Source organism: Triturus cristatus, chromosome 1_1, assembly GCF_964204655.1.
Source record: "Triturus cristatus chromosome 1_1, aTriCri1.1, whole genome shotgun sequence".
Lineage (NCBI taxonomy): Eukaryota > Metazoa > Chordata > Amphibia > Caudata > Salamandridae > Triturus > Triturus cristatus.
Genome location: NC_140579.1, coordinates 1,093,952,197 through 1,093,972,249, shown reverse-complemented (window position 1 = coordinate 1,093,972,249; position 20,053 = coordinate 1,093,952,197).

Here is a 20,053-nt window from a genome sequence, read left to right as displayed (position 1 = left end):
TAGTCCAAAATTGAGACAATGTGGGAGTCTGACCTTTCACACTCCATATCTCTAAAGGACTGGGGTTTGATTTGGAATAAAATACATCACACATCTCAGAATGCTAGCACCACAAAAACTCTTTATTATTTTTATAACAGGCTATATATTAATCCACTTTCTTTACAAAAATATAATTCAACACTTTCAAACGTGCTGGTCTTGTAAAGGTTTTCCTGGTACATATTTACATATGTTTTTTCATTGTCCTTCAACCACCATTAGTTTTCTGGATACAGGTTTGCAAGACTATATCTACTATTTGTTCTATTGATTTTCCTTTTTTTTTTTTTTTATTATGAAAAAATACCTGGTGCATTCAATAATACATGCGGTTTCATTACAATATTAATAAAAATCCCATATGCTTACATCTGAAACATATACAATCATATAATACATTATACAATAAACAGTCTAGGGCTTGACTTTCTTGAATAATTTAAAAATTTGAGAAAATGTCATTATTACAAAATAGACCTAGGCAGGTGTCTCCATATCAGAAATAGAAATAGATATCCGACACCCTTCATAAGCTATCCCAATAGCTTCTTACAAACGAGAATCCCTCCAACTCTTAATAGGAGTCCATATATTTAATCCGAGTTCCCTCATTTTCCTGCCCCTATGCATATATAGGGCGGATTCAATATTGTGTATTCCGAGGAGTCTAGCCAACCACATCTGAAAGGATGGTGCTACAATATCCTTTCATCCTGCCGCGAGTAATATCCTAAGGACCGCCACAGATATAAATACAAAGGCTTCCTCCTCCTTGTTGAGTCCTAGATTACTATTGGTTCCTATTATCATTAGGGTAGGGGATAGGTAGATCTTAACACCAAGCAACCCCTCCCAAAATTTCTCAATTTCTCCTCGAATTGCATTTAATTTATCACAATGATAGAACATATGCAGTAGATCAGCGGGCCCTAATATACACCGCGGGCATCTATCATCCTCCTTTTTGCCCCACATAAATAATTTAGCTGGTGTAAAATATAAGTTAAAAAGAGTCTTATAGTGTTGAGCTCTTAGATTCGTGGAGCGAAAGAGTTTCCCTGCTAGTTGCAGTGCTATATCTATATCCACATCCGGGTCCCCAAGTTCCGCTGCCCATGCACCTTCAAATTTTTCCAAATCGTCCTGAATTCCCGATAATAAGGACCCATATATCAATTTGATCCTAGTTCCGCCACCTAATAGATAATCCAATAAATTAATTCTGCCCCCAGGGATAATCCGTGGTCTGATACCCATCAGAGTCTCACGAATCTGAAAAAACTTAAAGCTCTGACTATCCGGGATGCCAAATCTCTGCTGAATATCTTCAAATCTCATCAGGCTGCCCCCCTCAAAGTTATCACCTATTTTGTAATTCCATGCTGCTCCCAGAGCCTCCCCATTCTGTCGATACAAAATTGAGGGTACATATTGGACTTCCATAGCGGTGTATAGTAGCTAATTTTGGGGATTGTTATTGATTTTTGCACTAATTTCCAAATCTCCCAAACACCAACTAGAACCTTATACTGCATTTTCTCATAATAACGCCTATCGGTTTTCCGGAGACGAAGCCCCGGAGCTTCTCTGCCCAGTAATAATTCAAAAATGGAGGGTGAATTATTATTGCCAAATGGAGTGTCCGCTAAATTTGAGGCCAGGTCAAATAGAATCGCCATCTGGCTTAGCAGACAAGCCCAATGATAAAATCTGATATTAGGAATTGCCAGCCCTCCCTTTTCTTGTGGAAGAGACATATATCTTATAGAGCGCCTGATTTTACCATATTGCCAGATAAAATTCATAAACATCGCCTCTATTGATTTTATTAGACCTTCCTCAATCATAAACGGAATAGAACGAAAGAGATATAATACCTTGGGGAGCATGGTCATTTTAAGTACATTAGCTCTACCTATTACAGACAGATGCAAAGCATCTATTCTTTTAAGGTCTGTTGTCATTGATTTTAGGAGCGGGATAAAATGATCTTTTATAATTGTATCTGTTACAGAGCCTATCCTAACTCCCAGGTAAACCACTGAATCAGAATACCTTGCGTCTCGTCTTCTGATATTATTAGTGCAAATGATCTGAGATTTACTTTCCTTCAGCAGATACCCCGTACAATATCCAAATTCCCTAGTCATCTCTGTAATAGCTGTCAATGCCATATCTGGTTCTGGAGTAATTATGGCCAGATCGTCAGCATATGCCAGCAGTTAAGTCTCACACCGATTAAAAACTACCGGCTTGATACTATTACAGCCTAATAATCTCCGTACCAGTGGGTCTATGTACAGGGTAAAAAGAATTGGTGAACAGGGACATCCCTGACGTGTCCCTCTAGAAATATAATTTTTTTCCGAGCTGGCTCCCATTATCTGGATTCTAGCCCTAGGATCGGAATACATAGCTTTAATAGCCCCCATTATTCTAGGTCCGAAGCCCCTTTGTTCCAATATCCCCCATAAATAATTCCATGTTACGCGATCAAAGGCCTTTTCCGCGTCCAGGAGGATCATGGCCATCCGCCCCCCCGTGACAGCTTGCACATCAAACAGTGTGATGGCCCGCCTGATATGATCAGTTGTTCCTCACCCTGGGATAAACCCATGCTGCCACGGGGAGACCAGACTGCCCACGACCCTTCCCAGACGTCTAGACAAAAACTTGGCATAGATCTTAGTATCCGTATTGATAAGGGATATTGGACGATATGATCCGAAAGTCTCCTTGGGCTTCCCTTTCTTATGGAACACAATAATATTTGTTTCTTTCCAGGATTCTGGAATTAAACCGGAGCTCATTATGCCATTAAATAAATCCAATAGCATAGGGGCGATCTCATTCTGGATGCATTTATATACTTCGACCGGTATACCATCCGGCCCGCAGCCTTTCCTGCAGCCAACTCCTGTAGTGATTCCACCACATCACCTATTACCAGATCATTCTCCAACATTTCTTTATCCATGTTACCCAGCTGGGGGCCTATATTTTCAAACCCCAGGCTAGCAACCTCGGAACCACCCTCTTCTTTATACAATGTTTGATAAAAGTTTTTAAAAACTTTCCATATATAGGCCGGCTCCGTATACTCCCGATCCCCCTCTTGTATTTTTAAAATTATATTTCTGCTACTCTCATGCATGATCCGGAGTGCTAATAACCTGCCTGCCTGCTCACCAATCTCGTACATCTTACCCCTATATGTCTGATACTCATCTGCCGCTTTCTGGGCAAGCCAATTATGCAGCTCTGCTTTAATAGTAAGTATCTTCTGCTGACTCCCAACGGACTCGGACTTTAGCTCAATATCCTTTATATGCTGTTCTTCTGCCGCTGCTAGCTGGCAGACCAATCTCTCATTCTCTAACCGAGCCTCTTTTTTTAATCTAGCCGAGAAGCTGATCATCTCGCCTCTCAAGGCTGCCTTAAATGCGTCCTAAACATTATTTCTGGATGAGCTATAGCGGTTCAGATCAAAATAATCCTGTGCCCATTTCCTGAGATGCTCTACAAATCTGAAATCAGCTAATAGCTTCCTCTCGAAAGTCCACTTAGAATAATTTTTATTTAAAGTACCTAAATCATACGAAAAAAAACGTGGACTATTATCGGACAGCACTTTAGGCAGTTTTTTAATACAAACTTTCTCCATTTCTGATGATGAAATCAAAAGATAATCCAGCTCAGTATATTTCCTGAAAGGGCACGAATAATATGTGAAACCCGGGTCTGTAGGTTCCTTATGTCCTCAGATGTCTGCTAAACCGTGCGATTCCAGTAATGAAGTCACTGCTCGAAATACCCTGGGCTTGCGGCCTACATAAACAGCATAACCTGTAAAATCAGCAAAGATATTCAGGTCTCCGCATACTATAGTGGGTCTCGGCCAGTTCAATAATTCAACTTCAAGATATTCAAATATCTCAGGGTCATCCTGATTAGAACCATATATCGTACATATTGTAAATCCTAGATCATGTTCTACCAGTGCCCACCTCCCATGGGAATCTGCCAGATGGCGCTTAGCCCCTCCCAAAGTAGATCTGGCCAGTATTGCCACCCCTCTAACTGTAGATGTCTGTGAGGAGCAGACCAATAACTCAAAACCCCTTATTCGTAACAGGTGTTTTTTTGCCCAAGGTAGATGGGTCTCCTGCACACATAGCACATCAACATAATTCAACTTTACAAAATACCCCATCATTTGCCTCTTCCTCCAGTTATTTAGGCCCCCAATATTAACTGTACATATCTTAAGTTTCCCCAACTAACCCTATTGAGGTACCAAATTTCTTTTGATCCAGCCCATACATCTGAATAGAAACAGAAACCCCTAACCCACCCAAAAAAATAGAACCAGATATTTTTTCTTTTTTCCCTGCTTTTCCCCCCTGCTTCCTGCCCCCATCACCCCCTCCATCCCCTCCAACCCTACCCACCCTACCCTCCCCCTCCCCCCACCACTCCCTCCACTCTCCACCCTCAAGAGACGCTCAGACCTAGGTCTGTGCATGTGATGTCTACAGCATTAGCGGCCTGGGTCTACATCGGCTAGTCACCATAGCTTCCTCTTACCCCCTTACTCCTACCAAGAGTTAAGTCTTACACACAAAATTATATCAGAGAGAAAAAAAACGCAAACAAACACCCCTCTCCAACCAACCTCCCATTTAAACCGTAGAGTCACCAAGACCAGACTCCTTTATTCTCCTTACAGCCTCCCCTTAACTAGACTTTTTATTTGTCCACCGCGTCCAGATACTCTCTAGCTTTTATCTCCGAGGTAAAGTAACATGTACGTCCCTCATGGATCACCTTAAGTTGTGCCGGGTTTATAAGATATATCTGGATATTCTTCTCCAGGAACGGTTTTATTACCTGTCTCATCCTCCAATGTCTCTCTACCGTTGAGTGGCAGAAGTCGGGGCGAACAAAACATGAGACCCCCCCAGTAGATCTCTTAGCTTCTGGTCTGGCCTTCTCTGAAATAGTCTGTCGCAGTAGAAAGTTCCCTAGGAACACCAAAAATGCTTGTGGTTTATCCCCCTCTCTCACTGGGGCTCATCGTTTAAACGGGGTATGGTGTGCTCTTTGGATTTCGGCAGTCCAGATCCATTCCAGCAGCTCAGGAAAGGCGGACTTAAACAGTTCAATTATGTACAACCTAACGTCCGACCCTTCCACTCCCTCTGGCACCCCCAATACCCTAAGATTATTTCTCCTCTGTCTATTCTCGAATTCCTCGAGCTTCCACTGGATGTCCTTAATCTTTGAGCTTTGAGCCTCCACTTTGGATGACGCACTGGCTGCTTCTGCCTCAGTCAGAACTATTCTTTCTTCCAGGTTCGTCACTCTCTCACCTACATTAAAACATGTCTTGTAGAGCTTCCTGACGACCCCCTGCATTTTTCTCATGGTGGCCTGCGCCTTGTGACTATCCTGACGCGTTTCTTCCCTGTGGGAGAGGATGGCCTGATGTATAACCTCTAGCGTAGGAGGGGTAGTACCAGTTACCGGGGGGAGTTTGCCCAAGAGTGGGGTAGCAGATGAATAGTCCCAGCTTAAGTCTTTCCCTCCTTGATCTTGTACATCTGACTGTGCCTTAGGTTTCTTAGTTATAGTAGGGAGGTCTTGATCAGTGTCCTCATGGTCTGAATTCAAATTACTCCCCCCTAATGATGAGCTTCGATCATCATCCTCATCAGACCACTCAGCCTCTTCAGAGACAGAAAAAAAACAGTCACTGGGCTCCTTATCTTTATCCAGATCCAATCTGTCATTATCTCCTCCTGGAAGATCCATCCCCAGCATCACATCGCCAGCCCCCTGCATTGAGGCAGATTGCTGTAACCCCCCTCTCAGCTGTTCCTCCTTCAAACATAAAGGTCGTATCCACATTCTTACTGTTAGTATCTAGTGATACATGTGTTGATGTGCAATACGCAAATATTTATTCTCTCTCTTTTTCTTTTCTTTTTCTCTTCTTTTCTGTTCTCTTCTTCCTTCTTATTTTCTTAATTACACAAAATACCAGAAAATGTGATGTTCTAACTACAGAATGATTTCATTTATTCAGTTTATGATGTATTCCTTCCTTGTATTAGGTCTTAGTAATTTTTGTCTTTATGGTTAAAATTATATTTCATTGTTTGATTTCTTATTCTGTGTAATATATAATTCTATACATTCATATTTTATTCAATAAAGAATTATTAACTAAAACAAAAAGGGCGCATGATTTAAATGGTGCAGCAGTTGCAGTGACACCGGGGCCAAAAGCTCGAAGGAGCCCACTAAACGCAGATTATTGCTAAATTTTACTACTAAACACCAAATGCTGCTATATTCTAGTACGAAACAGGCAGTCACTAGTGCAGTTACCTTGCAGGCAATACAATTATGTTTTGAATGGAGTGGCACAGGGACCAAGAGTTGTCATAACTCCTCTAAACACCAAATATTGCAATATATTACTACTAAACAGGCATTCACAAATGAAGTTATCTTGCAGGCAGTAGGACCATGATTTGAATGGTGCAGCAGGTGCAGTGGCACCAGGCCCAATAAATGTCAAAACTCCTCTTAACACCTAATATTGGTATATTTTAATACTAAACAATTGCAGTTGCCTTGCAGTTAAAAAGGGGCTTGCTTTAAATGGTGCAGCAGGCGCAGTGGCACCGGAGCCAAACGCTCTAGGGACCCCACTAAACACACATTGCAAAAAGTTACGACTAAACAGACAGTCACAAATGCAGTTATCTAGCAGGCACTAGGGTCATGATTACAATGGTGCAGCAGTTGCAGTGGAACTGGGGCCAAATGTTGTCATAACTCCTCTAAACACCAAATGTTGTTATATTTTACTAAACTGAAACCAGTCCTAGGATGCTTGTTTGCGGTCCAGGGAGGACCTGGCTTGGCAGTACGGGCTGGACTATTCCCATGAGGAACAGGGTCAAGACTGACCTGTATATGGTGTGTCCAAACTGAGGTGGCGTTGTGAGCAAATGAACGATGGATCTTTGTGACTGGGGGTGATTGTTTGCATTGTTCAGCATTCTGTCCATCATTTGTTCCTTTGGCTTTTGTTACCCTAAGTTGAAAGGGTATCCCCAGACGTAAGTCCTGTGCTCAATGCGTCTCTGGATTCTAGATATCCTGGCTGATGAGGGGTGATACCCCAAAACCTGTCTCAGGATGCTTGTTTCTGGTCCAGGGAGGACCTGGCTTGGCAGTTCGGGCTGGACTGTTCCTATGAAGAGCAGGGTCAAGACTGATTTGCATATGGCTGACTCCAAACTGGGGTGGCATGGTGAGCAAAGGAACAATGGATTAAACCAGATCTTTGTGACTGGGGGTGAATGTTTGCATTGTTCAGCATTTCGTCCATCCTTTGTTCCTTTTTCTTTTGTCACCCTAAGTAGGAAGGATATGCCCACATGTGTCACTGTGTCACTGGATTCCAACAAGCCTGGCTGATGAGGGACAATGCCCCAAAACCGGTCCCAGGATGCCTGTTTCCTGTCCAGGGAGGACCTGGCTTGGCAGTTCGGGCTGGTCTGCTCCTATGAGGAACAGGGTCAAGACTGATTTGCATATGGCTGGGTCCAAACGGGGGTGGCGTGATGAGCAAAAGAATTATGGATTAAACCCAGATCTTTATGACTGGGGGTGAATGTTTGCATTGTTCAGCATTCTGTCCATCATTTGTTCCTTTTGCTTTTGTTACCCTAAGTGGAAAGGGTATCCCCAGACGTAAGTCCTGTGCTCAATACGTCTCTGGATTCTAGATATCCTGGCTGATGAGGGATGATACCCCAAAACCTGTCTCAGGATGCTTGTTTCTGGTCCAGGGAGGACCTGGCTTGGCAGTTCGGGCTGGACTGTTCCTATGAAGAGCAGGGTCAAGACTGATTTGCATTTGGCTGAGTCCAAACTGGGGTGGCGTGGTGAGCAAAAGAATGATGGATTAAACCAGATCTTTGTGACTGGGGGTGAGTGTTTGCATTGTTAAGCATTCCGTCCATCATTTGTTCCTTTTGTCGCCTAAGTGGGAAGGCTATGCCCAGATATGGGTCCCGTGCTCACTAAGTCACTGGATTTAATCTAGCCTGGCTGATCAGGGGTGATCCCCTAAAACTGGTCCCAGGATGCTTGTTTACTGTCCAGAGAGGACATGGCTTGGCAGTTCGGGCTGGACTGTTCCCATGAGCAACAGGGTCAAGACTGATTTGCATATGGCTGGGTCCAAATGGGGTGACGTGATGAGCAAAAGAATTATGGATTAAACCCAGATCTTTATGACTGGGGGTGAATGTTTGCATTGTTCAGCATTCCGTCCATCATTTGTTCCTTTTGCTTTTGTCGCCCTAAGTGGGAAGGGTATACCCAGACATGGGTCCCGGGTTTACTGAGTCTCTGGATTGAAGCTAGCCTGGCTGATGAGGGTTAATGCCCTAAAACCGGTCTCAGGATGCGTGTTGCCGGTCCAGCGAGGACCTGGCTTGGCAGTTCAGGCTGTACTGTTTCCATGAGTAACAGGGTCAAGACATATTTGCAGGGCCGTTTCTAGGTGTTTTGCCACCCTAGGCAAGAATTAAAAAATGCCGCCCTCTCCATTTTACTACCATCACTCTCTCCCTCTGTCATCACGGCTCAACTTCACTTTTGCTTTTTTGCATTCCGGCTCATCCGAGCAGGAAATCCAGCCATACGGAGCACAGACTCAGGAGCGCAGAAGACACAAACATGACCTAATATTGGAAGAGGATGTGGCCTAACGGGCTAGGGCGGTCGATCTCAAATCTGGGTAGCTGGATTCCAGTCTCGGCAATGATACTCAACATCCTGCAAATCACTTGAAGCCCCCGTGCCCACTGCCCAGCGAAAAATGGGAGTGACCTTGTATAACGTAACTGGTGCTCATGTAAAATGCTCTGATATCGCGCTATATAAATCTCCGGGAATACCTTGCAAAATAATAATACCAAACACTAAATAACACACCGCTCGCATGAAAATGAAATATCAGTACAACACAAAACACAGCAGGTATAGAACATTCAGCCATCAATTCCTCGCTATGATGCATCTCAATAATTCATTCCAGCAACACTTTGCTCGCTGTAAGTCAGGTGCGCTTGCTCGCTCTAGGTCAGGTGCATTTGAGTAGCGTGACCTCTGCCTCATAACCTGCAGGCTAGCTAAGAGCTTCAATGAATGGGAGGGGGTCTTGTTGCAATTTTAGGCCTCACTGTTGCCAACACTGCTCAGAGAACACCATGACGGACAACAAAACCCAAGTAACTCCCGCTTTCCTTACAAGCAAATAAAGCAAACATGTGTAACGCTGCAATACCTTCTTCTCCACCAGTTCCAGCGCCAGGTGGCTCACCGTGCTGAAGTTGGCCTCGTTGGGATGCAGCGTGAAGGATTCCCGGGCGGGGTGGGATAGTTCTCTACGTTGCGCAAGCCGCACCGGCCTAGTGCCCACGCGGACCGCCTCCACACATACGGGAACGGGAGGAACCGCGGCACTACCCTTGTCACCCCCTGCACAACTACTCACTTGCTTTGCTTGGTTGCCTTAATCTCCGCACATGCAGCCTCCACTCGTTGATGCGGGGCTCAGCGACTCCAACTCTAGGCCTCTGGGTCTCCAGGTCTCCATGGCTTCCGCTGTGGCTCGTCACTTCCGCACTTCCGAAAACTGCCTAGACTCAGAGAGACCTGACGGAGTGCATATTAAGCTCTTCAAGTTGTTCCCATTTGCTGGACCCAATGTGATGTGGGTAATGGACGCAGCACCCAGAGAAGGAAATCCCATATACCAGGTTCCAACTCGCTATTTTGACCACCATTTAAATGTGTTTATTTCTCTTCAAATGCAGAAGAGATGCTACCAGTCTCTGCTGGCTTCATCCGGCATTATTTTTTATTTAGTCGCTAGAATTTCCTTGTTAGTTCCGCTGGACATAGGTAGTCTACGTCTGAAACAGCCACGAGCCATCTCTGAATCTGTTAGAAGCCGTTTAAAACTGGTCAGCTGCGATTTCCGACAGGGAACACACCAACAAACAAACAAACAATTCTGACAATAATGAATGTGCTTCAAACAAAACTTAATTAATGTGCTTAAAACTAAACTTCCTCAGTGAACGCGTAACACACAACGAAGATATATTTTGGATCAACATGAAAAAACTGACATTAAGGGAAATGTGACAAATGTAAAACTTTCAAAAGGCAACATTAATGAGATTGTAAAATCGTAGCTGCCACTCCAGTGTTATTTCACACAACTGGAGCAAAGGGGATTCCCAAACTCATGTTTTTTGCCGCCCTCCCCCTGTTGCCGCCCTAGGCGGCCGCCTAGTCTTGCCTAATGGTAGAAACGGCCCTGCATATTTGCATATGGCTGAGTCCAAACTGGGGTGATGTGGTGGTCAACAGCACAATGGATTAAACCCAGATCTTTGTGACTGGGGGTAAACGTTTGGATTGTTCTTTCAGTCCATCATTTGTTCCTTTTGCTTCAATAGTGCATCAAGTTCAGTGGCACTGGGACCAAAAGCTCTAGGCACCCCCACTAAACACCGATTATTGCTATATTTTGCAACTAAACAGGGATTCACAAGTGCAGTTATCCTGTAGGCACCAGGATCATGATTTTAATGGTGCAGCAGGTGCAGTGGCACAGGGCCCAAAAGTTAAGTAACTTTTTCTTAAGTTAAGGATGCACAGCATTTACTGCTCACCTATACTTATCCTCCCCTGGCTGCACACATTTAAAGCATGCTTGTTCAACTCTGCTTTAGTGGGTGGAACTTTTAACTATTTTTCTCATTTTTTATGATATTGTTCCTCTAATGTAATTGCATTTTTTTTCTGTGTCATGTGTTTGTCGCAAAAAAAAAAAAATGTGTTGTGTGTTTGTTGTTGGCTCATTATATAGCGTAAACCCGAACAAAGTGATTGCAGTGCTTTACATGAGCACGCTCATTGGTGCTTTGAAGGGATGTTTTAACCTCCTTTATCCGTTGGGACAGTTTCTGTACAATACTACAGTGCTAGACAACTGCTGCAATGTCTTGGATTGTAAACAGTGCAATGTACCTGTTCTTAAAGTATTCCTCGAGTTTTGTGAATGCAGATTGTTGCTTCTACAGCTGCTGGGCATTATTGTCTCCTTACATCAAATGTTGTCTTTGTGAGCCAGCGTGCTTGGTCACTGTATGGGATTTGTGCTGCTGGTCTTTTTTCAGAAGGTATCTAATATTTTGTAATACTTTTACATTAAAAAAATAGTTTTTTTCTTCTTTGTGTGAGTGCTCCCCCCTTTTTTTTTTATCTCTGAACGTTTAGCTTAGTAAGCAGGTAGGTGGTAAGAATGGCTTTTTTTCAGAGTGGCCTTTACTGTGCAGATTATATTATTCTAGCACCAAGAGCATGTTATATCATTTGCTGTATTTTCTATTGGCCATATGAATAAGCAACGTGTTAAATGAGCGATACTCTGTAAACTGAAACAGGAGTTATTTCCTGAAAGATTGAGGGGTATATTAGCAAGCACATGTGCTAAACATCACCGAAAAATGCTAACGCAACTTTACACATCGCAGCCTATTGTGGGAAAATAACCCTGTGTCAACGTGGAATTCACAACACGGAGGTACCATGTGATAGTCCGCCGAAAACGGGGCCAATGTCCGCGATACAACCACCTCGACGGATATAAAAACACAATCCCCAATGCGAAAAAACATGCGTTGGGCCAAAACGCAATGAGAAAATCAGCGATATGCAGCACCAGGCCTGCAATACACACATGGCAGACGGGAAAAATCGCTATAAAAGTAGATAAAAACACTCAAACACAAACTGACCAACACCCAAGAACCATGGAGGCAGCCGGAGTATGCGCAGAGGATGAGCCCAACCCCACAAGCACCCTGGATGACCAGCCTGGGACCTCGGGGACAGGGAAGGGCAAGGACAAGAAGAAGAGGAAGACGAAGTTCAGACCGCAGGAAAACAGGATCCTAGTCACGGAGGTGATGGAACACCATCAACAACTGTTCGTCACCTCCAACGTGTCATTGGGCACCAAAAATGGAATATGGCGGGACATCGTGGACAAGGTGAATGCCGTCGGGGAGCACAAGAGGGTCAATGGACGAGGCCAAGAGGCGATGGATTGACATCAAGCAGAAGACCAAGGAGAAACTCGCAGCCAACCAGAAGGCAGCAATGCAGACTGGAGGTGGGAGCCCAGTGCAACAGCTGGTGCTGGATGACATGGAGGAGCTGGTGTCGACAGTCATCAGTGTGGAGACTGTGGCTGGAGTTGGGGGACCGGACACTGCTCGACAGGACACAACACAACCGCAACAGGGTGAGTGACCACCAGGTACTGGGGGGACGGGTGGAGATGGCCACAATGGCACACATGCACAATCAAGCAGAGCACAGTCCACACCCACAATGACTCTGGGTCATGGCCCTGATCCACAGACTGTCACAATGTACAATGCCATGCTGTCTGAATGTCAACATATACCATGCGGCTACATACATGTGGACACATGTTAATACACCATCTCCCCTTCACATTGCAGGGGCACTGTTAATGCCTCTTGCAGAGCAGTCCCAGCCACTCTTCACTGATGACGAGGAGGACACCCCCAGCATCGACACCCAAACCCTCCAAGACATCATTGATATCATCCGCAACTCACCTCCAGGATCAGGGCAGCCCAGCTGCATCGAGGAGACCCCACCCACTACCCAAACCACCCAGCAGGAGGCACCCACAGCCCCGGCAGTCTCCCAAGACCCCCAGGAACAACACATGGCCTTCCAACGCTGTGTGCTGGAGGGCCAGAGGGAGATGGCTGAGCAGGTGCAGGTGGGGTTCGGCATCATGGCTACCAATCTGGACGCAATCCATGGGTGTATAGGCCTGCTCCATGGTCTCCAACGTACCCTGACTGACATAGCTGGAGTCATGACGCGGAGAGAACACCTGTCCACTCAGAGTGGCTCCAGCGATGCCAGCGGAGGCTCATGGAGGACATGGTGTGGATGGAGGTGGAAAGGATGACAGCCACCGCTGCACATCAGCGAAATGTAGCTGGGATCTACCATGCCCTGCAGATCCTCATCATGGCATTGCTGTCACAAGGCGTGGCGCAGATGAATGTTGCTGCCCCCACACCATCCACATCTCCGCCCCCTGGTGTGTCAGTGCCTCACAGTGTGGCAGGCATATCCACTCCGGCACCTGATGTGTCACTGCCACACAGTGCGGCCGACAATCCTCCTCCGGCTCCTGATGTGTCAGTGGCACACACTGCCGCAGCCAGTACTGCAACACCCACAGGTGGGGCAGAACACACATCCGAGGACGAGGACATGGATGGGTTTGAGTTCAGAAGGAGGCACTAGCATTCATTTGCACCACCTGGCCTGTTCCTGCTTGGTGCTGCACATGGCCCAATAACCATCCACTGACCCCCGATACACTCCGCTGCACTCACCTTGGACCGCGACATGGACTGCCATTTCCTGTTCGATGACCAATGACACGGCGACTAGACTGCAGACTGTACCCTTCCTCTTCCGCAGTACTTGTCATCCCCGAATTGACTCTTGCTGGCCCTCCATGGGCCTATATTGTGTGGTGTGCTTGACATGGCCCTGTACCGCTCCAGCTGCAAAACTCCACTGGATGTGCAATAAACATCCAGTAACGCACTGTTGTGTCATGTCTTTCATCATTCATTGATGAATGCGTGGATGGATGTAGGGCCAATGATTACCCTTACGTCAATGATGCTCATCAAGTGGGATGCCAGTCACAGTGTGCTACATTGCCTATTGTGTTCCGGGTGCCGTGTACACTACAGCAGGGACACACGCATTAGTCACTTCCTTGTCCGGACATGGACTGAACCACGCCCAGAGCCCCCAAGTCATTGTTGCAAGCCCTGCGCTGGTACGGCGTATGCCAGGCCAGACCACTCCGCTTACGCTCCGAGGGGGGCCCACATAGGCGCACTCCCTGAGGGCAGGTTTGCACACACACCACACCCATCCTGCAAAGGCGTCACAGGCCATGTGACCCCGCAAACATAAGGGGCCAACAACGTCACATTCCCCTCTGCGGTGGTGACTGGATGACGGACGCTCAACGGTTCTCAACCATAATGGGCTCATGAGTTGTTGCGCACAGGGTTAATGGCACCCAAAGCCTTGTGGCCGTCACGGGCCTACCACCATGTGGTGCTGACTGGCGTTGTACATGGTTAGTGGCACCGAAACAGCTGAGCGGGTGTGCAACCTGTGATGATGACGTGTGCACTGATGTGGTCTCTGCCATTGATGACTCAGGACTCAGCGTCATATGTGGGACCTGCTGGGCCGCGGGGCGGGTCTGCATGATGTGGACCATGCCATGGTGGCGGGACCGGGGCCTGGAGCTTGCACGGGCACGTGGTGTGCCCACTGATGAACACACCGGTGGCAGCAGGTGAGCAGGGGGACCTGGTTGCGCTGGGGCGGCGGTGTCTCTCTCTCTCTCTCCTTTCCCTCTCTCTCTCTCTCTCTCTCTCTCTCTCTCTCTCTCTCTCTCTCCCTTCCTTTCCTTTCCTTCCCTCTCTTTCTCTCTCTGGCTTTATTTCCTTCTCTGTTTCTCTGTGTCTCGCTCCTTTGATGTGCGCATGACACACGTCCTGGTTTTGTGCTTTATTTTCCAGGCTGTGATGTCGAGTTGTCCCTGACAGACCCGACAGGAGTCTTCTGCATTGGTGTTTTGTGTTGTATTTCAATAAAGTTTTTGGTTATTACTTCAGTGCTGTGTGACTGTTTCTCATTCTTCTGGCCACACATGTGTGTTTCATTTTGGCAATGTGCGTCATCATGCGCTTTTTGTGGCTCTTTTGTCGTGCACGGTATGTGTATGTCCGGGTGGGGTTGGCAGGGGGGCTGGGAGTGGTTGCGGTGGGTGTTGTGGCCCTCATGGGAATCCGTGTTGCATGTTTATTGTCTCCAAGGCATCTGTGGGTCTTCCGGTGGGGCTTTTAGCTGGGCTCCCTTTTATGCTGTAGGTGGTCGTCCTGCTTAACACCAGCAAAAGGCAGGTGTTAATTCCCTGGTGCTACCACGGCATATTGCCTGTTTTTGGTTTGCATCGCAGATCTGGCTGTTCATTGTGAAAGTGGTGTTGTGGTTTTTTTGTGTGTTTTTGCACGGGAACGCCTACTCTGCATCTCATTAGGGTTAGTTGGTGATGTCCACGTGGAGATAAATTTTGGGGCAGTTATCGCGGGAATACTGGCATTGTCTGCAGTTGGCACCAGCTTGTGAATGGGGTGTTAAATCTATCTCCACTTTTGATGCGTTAAGGTGGAGATAAATCGGAAATAAGTCCTTGTGAATATCCCCCTTAAATTTTGCTGTTCATCTTTTCGTGGATGTAAAATGCATTCATATTTATTTGCACACTTTTAAAGAATGGAATTTTAGCTTAATAATTGCTAAAGAAGGGTTCTCTAAAGTAATTTAAATATAGTGTAAAGAACACCAACATCACCAACTTCAAATTCTTAAAACATGCTAAGCAGGCACTAGGGCAATAGTTTCAATGGTGCGGCATGTACAGAGGCACTGGGATGTCTTATAACAAATGCCTTGAAAAAATATACAGTATTTGTTACAACATTCAAACTTCAAAGTACATACAAAAATAGTTGAGAATGTCACAGTGTACTGTTTAAATAAGGACAAATTGTAAACCATAAATAACACAATGCCATAGACAATGCAAATGCTAAAATTTACTATATGCTCATTATTGTTTCAGAGTTTATGTTCATGTTTGGGTTTTTTCAGCAATAAATGTTAACAAATGTGCAGTTCAAAATAAAAATAAAACTTCGTAAGAAAGAATTGTAATGAAAAAAAAAGCTTGCCCAACTCAATAAAACAATAATCTCACTTTCAGTGTGTTCCTTTCACTTATATTGCACAACTGCTCAAATACTCATTTGAAAAAATGTAAGTATTTCATTTGTTTATCTTAACACTAGACAATAATCAAACAACACCTTGTCATCTAGTTGTTGTAATCTTGTTTTTTGAATTTCCAAAAAACAGCGCTTATGCTGTACTTGTATGGTTTTTCATTCCCCCTTTACCAGTCTCCACACATCTGCACCTCTTTCAAGTCTACTTATCAGGTACGTGTTTTTTTATCTTTGTCCTTACCATTTACCTAATCTCCTCACTTTATAATACCACTAGTAACAGCACAAGATACTGCCTTTTTGTACATAAACAAGTCATAACCCTTTAACAGACTTTAGACTGAACCATGACTTAAGCACTGTTTGGGAAGGGACAGGCCTGTACCACCGCGCTGTGGTGACCCCATACACCAGAGGGGGCCACAGGCAAAGTTGCTACTGTGAGAGGCGTAACTGTGAACAGTCTTGGCAGGGTCTCTTGTGGCAGAGGAGCCTGCGTCCATGCTATCCAGTACCACAGCAACTCACGTATGCCAAGAGGGGCTATCAATATCAACGTTGCTGAAGAACTTGGGCCGCCATCCGAAGAAGAGACTCAGACTACGTTCAGTGGGTTGGACCTGCACTGTGAAGCAACTGCTTCTGACTGACCACTGAGGACTGCCAAGGACGCTGTAGATTGTGGCACACCCTCGCTGGGCTTCAGTCAGGAATCTCCCCTCACCCTACTAGGTAAAGCCAATTAACCGCTTCTTCGCGAGCAGGGAGCTGCTCCGATAACTGAGAAAACTCTGGCAGCGCTGCTCAGTGGGGACAGCCTGTGCTGCTGGGTGCTGCTGATACAGCAGTAATTACCTGGTAATTTCCCTATTCAAAACCACATCACCTATGGTTTACCGCTGTAAAGGGTGAAAAATGATGGATCTTTTGATGACCGTGTTTCACCAAACAGGAGACTTTACATATATATAAAAATTAAATGCAAACAATATTAGAGGCAATAATGAGAGTGGTGAGTTATTTTAAAGGGTTTTATTTAAGTCAAAAGTTAAGGTTCTCTGACTCTTTATTCATTAGTCAAATATCAATCAGGTTACAGAATTGAAAAATAAGAAAAATAGCATTAATACAGAACATATTACAATCTGCATATAAGCATCACATATAGGAAGGGAAATGTGGCGCAAATTGTCAGTCAAAACTCTTAAAGAGTTTCTAAGAAAAAGAGTAAGTCTTACAAGGTTAATCAATAATTAATAATGGCAAAAATATCCCATAAAGAGAAATAAATGCAGTTTAGCACCTAAAATCTAAATCTGTTCTGATTCTTTCAGCTCTTTCCCTCTGCCTCTGCTTCGCTGTGCTAGTCTGTGTCTCTGTCTCAAGCTGCACCATAGCCCCCACAGAATGCAGCCCCTCCCTGTCTCTGTGTCCAGCACAGAAACTGGGCCTGGAGAGAGGGAAAAAGCAAGGCAAAAAGGAGGCACTCCTCCCACTTGTAAGCCATATTTCAAGGAAAAGTTCACGTGCTCAGTCCTCATAGCTGGTCCAATCAGAACTTCAAGACATATCATCTCCCCATGGGCTGACTGGATACGTCATTAATCAGGCTTGTTTCTGTTCAAATTTCAGTCTTGTGATTTATGAAAAAAAAGTGTGTTCTTCGCTCCACGTTTAAACAGGCTACAAAAATATGCAACATTTTGAAGGTCGGAGGAAGCGGTAGGCAGGTTTTTTTTTTTATCAGAGCCCGTTCATTGAAAGTTGCTAGGGAAAAAGTAGCACATTCCAAACTGTTTCAGTTTAGTCCACTAAAGCAAACTAAAATCACGTGGGTTTCTACACTGTGAAACACAATTCAGCACATTTCTACTCTTGCAAAAATACATGATGCCATTTTAAAAGTACAAATACATTTTCTAAATTAATGTGCATTCTATAGTTGGATTACATATGGATTAATCACATATAAGCATGGCTGTTCAACTAATTAAGCATGTTTTCACATAAAAGCACCTCCAAACTGAAGCCCTATGTTTTCAATCTGCTTTTCCACAATCTGCGTGCCATTATAAAACTCATGTCTGCAGCTTTTTGTCATATAATAATGCATACATTTTATAGGTGAAATCTAAGTTCCATCAATTCACCCTTTTGATAAATATCAAATCATTGTACCTCACATGAATTCGAAATTTATCACACTAATTTAATTTCACATGTTACATTTGTTTTTAAAAAAAAACACATTATTAGTTGAGTCAAATATATGTTTTTCTCTACCTAAAATATACTACTCATCTTTAGTACACAGGTGTCTAAAAGAAAACCCTACTAAATTAGTATGTTCTTTATCACTGGTTATTACAAAAGCTGAGCATATAGCAATGTTACCTCTATTTCTAAGGCCACACACATTTGGTCTGTAAGCAGATCATCTTTGGCCAAGCTCAAATGTTGTTGTGCAGATTTCTGTAAGTAGCTTCCTGGAACAGTTTGACAGTTCTCATTTATTGTTTTAGCAAATGTTGGCTCCTTGTCACCTGCTTGCCTTCAGAGTGGCTCAAACAGTGTGGCATCCTTTACTTTTTCTATGCATTTTGACCACTCAGGTGCTGAAAAACTCTGACAGAGCACCATCAATTCCGTGCACTTTTCCAATCCAAGCCTTTCACTTTTATTTTCACTTTGATCAGATTCAGATGTTTCAGCTATGGGTGCAAATGATTTTTCAAGGGACCACTGCAAACTTTGTGGTTTCCCTTTCAGCCAGCTTTTTCCTACCTCCACTCGTAGGCCCACAGCACTAATTTCTTCTTCAGAGGCTGCATCTGACTCTTTCACCCTTTGGATACTGCTTTCATCTGAGTCAGTTTCCACTGTTTGCTTTTCCAGTGCCACCTCAGTTTTTTCTAGTGCTGCTTCAAACTCTGTGTGTTCCCTTACAGCTTGACTGACCCTCTTCTGAGGACTTTTGACCACTGCTGGCATTTTTTCTTGCAGAGGAGCTGTTTTATCAGGGGGACACAGGACCATACGTGTGTGAGAGGCATGCACCCAATTTGGAAGGCCACCACATTTCACAACAGTCTTTGCCAGGATCATTTGGAACAGGCCTCTCCATTTCACAGCATCTCTCAGATCAAAGTTTTGACACCATTCATTATGTAGATCTTGTGTAGCAGCTGCAATCTGGTGAGAAACTGCACGCTCCATATCACTCAGAACTTCATGGCAATGGCTAGTCTTTTCATTAGTCGTTTTCACAAGTGCGTTTGCATGTAAATACTCAAGCCACTTTGGTGACGCTGAAACACAGTCTTTTGCAAAGTGCAACTCTGTGCTGCCTTTGTGTTGCTTTATTATGCTTGAAACTTCAGGCAGATAGCTACAATCCACTTCTTGTCCAGTCTGTGGTTTTGCACTCATCATCTTTGAGACCTCATTATGATCTGATTTCAGAGAAACTGGCAATCTATACCTGGGCATCAGCTTTTGCAATAACACATTTGAGACTAACAGGATGCAATATTGTGCAACTGAATTAGCATTTCTCTTTCCCAGGACAACAGTGACTCTCAATTGAGAAATCATATTGCATGTTATGGTAAGGGCAATCAATCTTGAATTTTGGGCTGAGGTATCTGCTGACAGCCATGAAACTTTGACAACATAATTTATAGGAAGCACAGCATGTTCTGCTCTTAATGTGTCATTGTTACCTTTCAAATATGGTCCATCTACAAAATGGTTGGGCTGAATCAGACGTTCATCATTAAAGTCTAACTTTGGTTTCAGGCAGAAATTCATGACATTTAAACATTTAGGTTCAGTTTGATCACAAACAATTTCATTTGCTGGCAGTAAGCTAAATACATTTGAATTTAGACATTTCTTGGTCACAATATTTTCCCAAAACAACTCCACAAAGGAAGCAACCATTACAATAATTGGAAATGCCATTATTATAA